The sequence below is a fragment of the Alosa alosa genome, chromosome 7, assembly GCF_017589495.1.
Source record: "Alosa alosa isolate M-15738 ecotype Scorff River chromosome 7, AALO_Geno_1.1, whole genome shotgun sequence".
In the NCBI taxonomy this organism is placed as follows: Eukaryota; Metazoa; Chordata; class Actinopteri; order Clupeiformes; family Clupeidae; genus Alosa; species Alosa alosa.
In genome coordinates this window covers 2,732,618-2,741,671 of record NC_063195.1, presented here as the reverse complement: position 1 = coordinate 2,741,671, position 9,054 = coordinate 2,732,618, and positions in this window count along the sequence as shown.

Genomic DNA, 9,054 nt, shown 5'->3' with positions numbered 1-9,054 from the left:
TGTGTTTGTCTCTGTGTGTGTGTGTGTGTGTGTGTGTGTGTGTGTGTGTGTGTGTGTGTCTGTTTGTCTCTGTGTGTGTGTGTGTGTGTGTGTGTCTGTGTGTGTGTCTGTTTGTCTCTCTGTGTGTGTGTGTGTGTGTGTGTGTGTGTGTGTGTGTGTGTGTGTTGTCTCTGTTTGTCTGTGTGTGTGTGTGTGTGTGTGTGTGTGTATGTGTCTCTCTGTGTGTGTGTGTGTGTGTGTGTGTGTGTATGTGTGTGTGTGTCTGTTTGTCTCTGTGTGTGTGTGTGTGTGTGTCAGCGAGCACCTGTGCTCCTTCCCTATGTGATTGGCGATGTTGAATCGATTTGACATCTCAGAGTGTGTGTCTGTCTGTGTGTGTATGTTAGGTCATTTTTCACACTCATTTCAGCCTGCCGAATCATCGGCGCTCATTACAGAAGCCGTGAAGAGTTGGTTACACACACACATACACTCACACTCACACCGCGAGGAGCTGGTTAATTTATCCGCCTGTCAGCGGATGTGTGAATGTGTGTGTGTATGCGTGTGTGTGTGTGTGTGTGTGTGTGTGTGTGTGTACTACCTCAGGTCCTGCATAAATCAGTGCGGAAACCGGTCTTACCCGAGACGACGATGCGACACGCACGTGATTTATCAGCCAAATTACCAGCTCTGCGATGCGGTGTGTGTGTGTTGCCTCACTAACCCCTAGAGCTTAATGCTGAGCAACAACAACCCTCGTCTCTCTTCTTCATCTTTCTCTTCTCTCTCTCTCTTCCTCTCCCTCCTCTCTCTATCCCTCTCTCCCCCTTTGCTCTCTCTCTCCCTCTGTCTTTCTTACTCTCCCCTTCTCTCCCCCCTCTCTCTCTGTCTCCCCCCCCTCTCTCTCCCCCCTTCTCTTTGTCTCTCCCTCTCTCTCTCTCTCTCTTTCTCTCTCTCCCATCACTCTCTCTCTCGTCCCCTTCTCTCTCTGTCTCTCCTTTCTTGCTTAATTAAAACAGATTTTAAACTCACCTTGAATAGTTAGAGTGAGAGAGTGTGTGTTGTGTCTGTGTGTGTGCACGTGTGTGTGTGTTCACTGTTAGGAGTTTTCGCAATTGTAACAGTATGTTACTGCATTAAGGGCATTAACATACTGTAATGATTAAATGCAGTACAGTACTGCCAACCGCCAAGCATTGTGAGAAAATATCGGCTCTTTTTTACAGTAGTTGATTACTGTATATCAATTTACAGTAATACATTTGGCGGGGACAGAATAGCCAATTGGAATTAAGGTTTTTTTTCAAAAGGGTGGGGGCGGGGTGGAGGACTGAGACGACGAGTCAGTCGAGTCGACAGAGAGAACTTACAGAGCACTTAGCTGCAACAGAAAAAATACATTTGCACAAATAGTCATAAAATACACAAATAGTCCATCTACTCTGCAACAACAAGCACACCAACAATTCACAAGGTGAGTCTTTTGTGGACACTTGTTGTGTCTAATCCCATGGCCAAATCTGAACTGAATTTTATTTAGCAACTCGGTAACACTACTGGTATCCCTTTTTGGCGCGGTAGCTAGCTAGCTAGTTTGCTTGCTTGCTTGTAGTTTGGCTATCAGTTTATCTTTGGCGGGGTGGCAGACTAAGCTTTTCTGTATTTTCCCAGGGACAGGGACAACGAAAGACTGGGACTGTCTGGTCACCTTAGTCTGCTTTGTGTTTGTGGGATTATTGACCAGCTTTGGCTAGCACTAAATTTAGACGAACTATGATGGAATAAAGTGTGTTCTTTATTAAGCAACGTTTGCCTAAAGTTCACCAATGTTCTTTAATATTATGTGTGGTGTAGGCTACCTCTCACTATGGAAAGGAGGATGGTGCTAGGCTAGTCAAAGGGTCACACTTCACATTCATAAGACATGCTAATGACATTGTAGCTGTTTTTTTCTTTAATCGTGGATCGACATCTTTTTCATGCATTTTATGAAGTAGAATGTTTTTTTTCCACCATTGATATTAGAGGGGGAATTAAACATGGTGTTCTACTAGCTGCTAGTGCTATGAAGCTTAGGCTACATGATTGATATGCCTTGGTTTATGCGATAGATTTAGATTTCTTGAATTATTCGTGTTTGACAGAGCATTCAAGTTCTTTTCATGGTAGTGTTTGTAATTTACCTAGTTTTAATCTGTAGCCTAACTATGTTTTTACACACTCTAAAAAATGCTGGGTTGAAAACAACCCAAACTGGGTTGTTTTCAACCCAGCCTCTGAGTAAAATGGGGTCCAACACAGCATTGGGTTATCTTAACCAAGCAAATTGGGTTACTAAATTTAACCCAACAACTGGGTTGAAATTTAACCAATATGTTGGGTTATGTTGACACAACTGTTTAGTTAAAGTTACGTAATGTTTGGGTTCCCCAAAATCCCCAAAAACTACTGGTTGATTTTTAAAATACTCTGCTGGTACAAACTTTTAATAACTCAAAGTTTGTATTTACTTACTTGAAAGTCACACCTTCTGTTAACGGCTTTAGGCCTGAACAGTCTATATTAATGGCCATCAAAAGCCATGCAATGAAATAAAACAGTTCGACACAATTATTATTATTTTTTTTTGGTCAATGTATTTTTATTGTGGTTTCAGACAAATACACAAAGACAGTAAACACAAAAACTCCAGAAACAAACAAACACATAAATAAATAATAATTAAAATATAAAAACATACATTACACAAAAAAAAGTCCACATAGTAGTTACAAAGTCATCTTATACAACCGCTATTCAGAGCCAGGGTGCATTGTAAGTTGTTCCACATGTGAGATAAAAGGTTGCCATACTACATCAAATTTCCCCATTGATCCATTCAGTGTGTATCTGATTTTTTCTATCTTAAGGAAAAACATGATCCATCACAACACAGATCCATCTGCCAAAGGAAGGGGGTTTGTTATTCTTCCAATTTAAAAGAATGAGTCGCCGAGCTAAGAGGGAGGAGTAGGCTATACAGTTTAGTTGTGACTTTTGAAAAGGAAAGTCCTCTGATGGAACGCCAAAAAGTCCAATGAAAGGACAGGGGTCAACAGTTAATCCTGAAATCGATGAGTATACTTCAAATATTGAGGACCAAAAAGCTGTTAAACTAGAACATGACCAAAACATGTGGTATAGAGTGGCAGGTGCCTGCTTACATCTGTCACAAATAGGGTCAACCCCTGGAAATATTTTAGATAGTTTAACCTTGGACATATGAAGCCTATGTACAATCTTAAACTGAATAAGACTATGCCTTGCACAAATGGAGGAAGAGTGCATTCTTTGAATGATGGCAGACCATTGATTTTCAGTTATGTTGGCATCCATATCCTTTTCCCAGTTTTCTTTTATTATTGACAGTGAGGAACCCTCCATTTCAAATATCGCTGTATATAACCTTGACACTGTCCCCTTTGCCTCAGGTGGGGTTTCAAGGATTAAATCAAGTCTAGATTTTGGTGGGAGTGAGGGAAATTGAGTGAGGTGATTCTGTATAAAATGTCTCACTTGTAGGTTTCTGAAAAGGTTACTAGTTGGTAAGGAAAACTCCTGTCTAACCTGATCGAATGACATGAGAACACCATCCTTATATCTTACCTTATATAGCATTTGGATATTTACATGAGAACACCATCCTTATATCTTACCTTATATAGCATCTTGATATTTACATGAGAACACCGTCCTTATATAGCATCTTGATATTTACATGAGAACACCATCCTTATATAGCATCTTGATATTTACATGAGAACACCATCCTTATATAGCATCTTGATATTTAAAACACCGTTTTTAAGCCACCTCGTAAAAGTATTATCTAAAGAGGCTAGGAATAAGTGGTTGCCTGTAATAGGATAATAAACTGACATAGAAACTAGCCCATAATGTTTTCGGAACTGAGACCAGATTCTTAAGGAGTGAAGAACTACTGGGTTCTGACAGGTCTGGGGTGAAGGCAGGGGAACAGATGAACAAAAGAGCTGAGAGTGAGATTTGCCTGCAAGAATTAGACTCAATTTGTAACCAGCCAGGCAAATCCAGGGGTGATGTATTCCACCGCCAGCACAATAAGCTTTTGATATTAGCAGCCCAGTAATAGATTTGAAAATTTGGTAGAGCCATCCCGCCCTGTATTTTAGGTCTTTGTAGAAACAATTTCCTGATCCTAGGTGTTTTGTTATTCCAAATAAAAGATGAAATAAGACTATCAAGCTTTGTAAAGAAAGTTTTTGTAAGGAAATATGGGATGCACTGAAACAAAAATAAGAATTTCGGAAGGATATTCATTTTAATTATACTGATTCGCCCAGCCAAAGACAAGGGCATAGTGGACCAACGTGCAAGATCCTGTTTGGTACGCTCTAGGAGTGGGGTAAAATCGGCCTTCAGAAGCTGAGAGTGGGACTTTGTAACACACACACCAAGGTAATTAAATCTATTATTAGTCACTTTGAAAGGTAGTGAATGAAGTGAGGTCTGAGTGGCAGCTGTAGTAATTGGTAAGAGCTTGCTTTTTCCAAGATTGAGCTTGTACCCTGAGAAACTGCCAAAGTCTTTAAGGATAGTGATGATATGCGGAATAGATACAAGAGGGTCAGAAAAATATAGAAGGACATCATCAGCATACAATGAAATGTATGTGTTCCTGATTTGCTCTGTAAATCCCTTTGATATCTGTACACTGCCTAATGGTGGCTGCAAGGGGCTCCATTACCAGTGCAAAAAGCAGAGGAGAGAGTGGACAACCCTGTCTAGTCCCACGCTGAAGAGGAAAGTATGGTGAATAAGTGTCATTAGTTCTGACGGAAGCTAGAGGTGAAGTGTACAACAGTTTGACCCAAGAAATGAAAGTTTCTCCAAAACCAAACCGCTTAAGAACATAAAACAAATAATTCCACTCGACACGATCAAAAGCTTTCTCAGCGTCCAAAGCTAAAAGTGTTTCTTGGTGCTGAGAGGTGGACGACGTATAAAGGATATTGAATACACGCCTGACATTAAAAAAAAAATGTCTATTTTTTATAAATCCACTTTGGTCTGATGACACAATGGTGGGCAAAACCGATTCAAGACGGAGAGCTTTAGCCAATATCTTCACATCTACATTAAGAAGACTTACTGGGCGGTAAGAGGAACAATTGTGGGGGTCCTTGCCTTTCTTAAGAAGAAGGGATATTGATGCCTGGCGTAAAGTTGGTGGAAGACATTGAGAATCCAGACTATCATCAAACACAGCTTTGAGTAAGGGGGCTAATTTTGCTGAACACTTCTTATAAAATTCTGTAGGAAAGCCATCAGGGCCTGGACATTTCCCACTCTGCATGCATGTGATAGCTTTGTTTATTTATTCTAAGGAGATAGGGCTATCCAAAGATTTCTTTAACTTTTCATCCACAGTAGGGATATCTAGGTCCTTAAAAAAAAGTATCCATTAGACTCGGATCAGTGGGAGGCTCAGATGTATACAAATTAGAGTAAAAATCACAAAACTGTTTATTGATGTTTTTTGGGTCTGATAATAATCCTGACTCAGATTCAATTTGATCGATGACATGACTAATGGAAGTATGTCTCAGACTGTAAGCAAGGCCTCTGCTGGGTTTCTCTCCATATTCATAGGACATATGTCTAGATTTTAACATAGCCCGTTCAGCCTGTCCAGTTGAAAGCATATCAAACTCAGCCTGGTGCAATATACGTTGTTTATAAAGCTCTGGGGTTGGGGCAGTAGCATACACTTTGTCCACCTCAGAGATAAGTTCAGAAAGTTTTGTTTGTCTGGCCATTCGCGCTTTGTGGATACTGCCATTGAAGGAGATAATCATCCCCCTCAGGTAGGCCTTAAGGGTCTCCCAAAGCAATGAAGGGGAGGTCTCATCATTTGAATTGGTTTCTAAGAATATGTCTATGTAAGTATTAACACAGGCAATAAATGACTCGTCGGACAAAAGAAGTGAATTGAGCCTCCATCCATTGTGGATGGGGAGAGTCAAAACTAATGTAACAGGGCATGGCCAGATATCATTTACCAGAGGCATTTACCAGGGTTTTATGGTTTGAATGAAGAAATAATCTATGTGTGAATAGGTGTGGTGCACAGGTGAAAAAAAAGAAAATTCCTTCTTTGTGGGGTAAAGGTATCTCCATGGGTCAGACATTGCACAACATTGTAAAAAGTCCTCTATGCATTCTGCCATTTTTGATCTAGCAACTATGCGAGTGGAAGATCTATCTAATAAGGGGTTAATTACACAGTTACAATCACCAGCTAGTATAAGTTGATGAGTGTCTAAGTATGGTATACTTGACAGGAAGTTACTCATAAATTTAGAATCATCCCAATTTGGGGCATAAACACAAGCTAATGTCACAGGCAGACTGTAGAGTTTACCAACCACAATAACAAAACACCCATTAGGGTCTGATTTGGTTTCAGATAGTACGAATGGTACTGATTTATTAATCAGAATCCCAGCACCCCTGGCCTTACCCTGAAAAGTGGAATGGTATACCTGTCCTACCCAGCCTCTCCTCAGGCTACTATAGTCAGACCCACGTATATGAGTCTCAGTAAGGAAAGTATGAACAAGCATGACCATCTATTTTGTAACAGATGGCATCTATGGCTCAGGCAAAAAATGTAATAAACAAGCATGAATCTATTTTGTAACAGATGGCAAACCATAAGTGGACAAAAAAGTAATAAAAAGAAAAATAAACCATAGAGAAAAAACAAAAAAAAAAATAACCCCCGACCCCCAGCACTATCCCAAACAAAACACTTACCCCCGGGACCCCCCCCAGCACTCACCCCCGGGACCCCCAGCACTATCCCAAACAAAGACACTTACCCCCCGGGACCCCAGCACTCACCCCCGGACCCCAGCACTATCCCAAACAAAGACACTTACCCCCGGGACCCCCAGCACTATCCCAAACAAAGACACTTACCCCCCGGGACCCCCCAGCACTATCCCAAACAAAGACACTCACCCCCCGGACCCCCAGCACTATCCCAAACAAAGACACTTACCCCCCGGGACCCCCCAGCACTCACCCCCCGGGACCCCCAGCACTATCCCAAACAAAGACACTTACCCCCCGGGACCCCCCAGCACTATCCCAAACAAAGACACTTACCCCGGGACCCCAGCACTATCCCAAACAAAGACACTTACCCCCGGGACCCCCAGCACTCACCCCCACCCCCAGCACTATCCCAAACAAAGACACTCACCCCCCGGGACCCCCCAGCACTATCCCAAACAAAGACACTTACCCCCCGGGACCCCCAGCACTATCCCAAACAAAGACACTTACCCCCCGGGACCCCCAGCACTCACCCCCCACCCCCAGCACTATCCCAAACAAAGACACTCACCCCTGGGACCCCCAGCACTATCCCAAACAAAGACACTTACCCCCCGGGACCCCCCAGCACTCACCCCCCCCCCCTATCCCAAACAAAGACACTTACCCCCCGGGACCCCCCAGCACTAGCCCAAACAAGGACACTTACCCCCCAGGACCCCCAGCACTCACCCCCACCCCAGCACTATCCCAAACAAAGACACTTACCCCCCTGACCCCCAGCACTATCCCAAACAAAGACACTTACCCCCTGACCCCCCAGCACTATCCCAAACAAAGACACTTACCCCCCGGGACCCCCCACCAAGAAGCACCCTTCTTGTTAGTAGTCGAGTTAGCTGACTTGTGCATGCGATTAGCCATTGTTTTTAAACTAAATGAAATACCCTGCAGAGGCTTTATCTTCGTCTAAGTGACTCGACTTAAGTTATAAGAGTTTAGGAAGATGAATTGATATATTTATTTGTATTCTGCACGCTCAAAAAAGGATTAAATTAAAAGTTGCATGTAGAGCTCAGGACCTCGCAGCCTTACATGTCGAACGTCAGCCGGAAGTCGACACAATTATTTATTTGATAGTTTTCTTTATTTTTGAATAGATAGCCTAGTATAAAATGCATGTGATACTTCCATTAAGGCAGGCAGATTCCAAAGTCCGTTTTAGGGGTCAGCCCTGTCAATCAAAGAAAAAAAGAGTGCATTTTAATCACTGTTAGCCTACAGAACTTTATATCAAGACTTGCATGGACCATTACCAGTGAATGATATTGACAGACATAAAAATCCACCAGGAGACAAATTATTAGTGCAACACACTCGGAAACCATGACCACCAAATATTATGGAGTTGTTTTAAACATAATACCGGTAACAGCCTACAAAACGTGCGTTTATGTCAAATGAGCTTGATAACACTAACATTACCATTAGCTTAACATTAGGCTGACAAACATAAGTTCAGCAGTGCTAACGTTAGCTAGCTAGTGCTAACACATTATTCAGTTAGTGAATCCAAGTTATTACCACCAAAGTCCACCAAGAACCACCCAGTAAGTTACATGGCTATAATACGAGGCTACCCTGAATGATTTAATAAGATGTTGTTTGGCATGATTATTATTGTAAGTTACGTGTTGTGAACAGACTATTTCGATTGTGTTAGCTAGTTGACAAACGTTAGCCACGAAGCATACTGTATTTAATTAGCATAAGGTTTCCAAGTCTGCTAACGTTACCTACCTGCTGGTATGCTAATTGTAGTTCGATGTAAAAGTTTGTTTTGTTTCTGTTCAGCAGTTCCTACCCAGTGAATACAGAACTATGTTTTTATGAGTCTGTATTTTAGTAGATTTAATATTAACAGTAGCTAATATTAGCTGGAATGACACCTGCTAACCTGCTTGAAGCTGAACGAAATGGTAGGCAGAATATTCCTTTGATATCACAAAGGGTACGCCTCTGGATGGACTTTTTTAAAACTGGCCTGGATAAAAAATAAATAAATAAATAAAAGCAGATACATACCTTCGAAATCACCTGATTTCCATTGCATGTTGACAGCTGCTGGACTTGGACGGTTGAAAGAATATGCCTGCCTGCCTGACAATTTTTTTTTCTCAACCTTCAAATAACTATGCAGCTGTGTTGAAG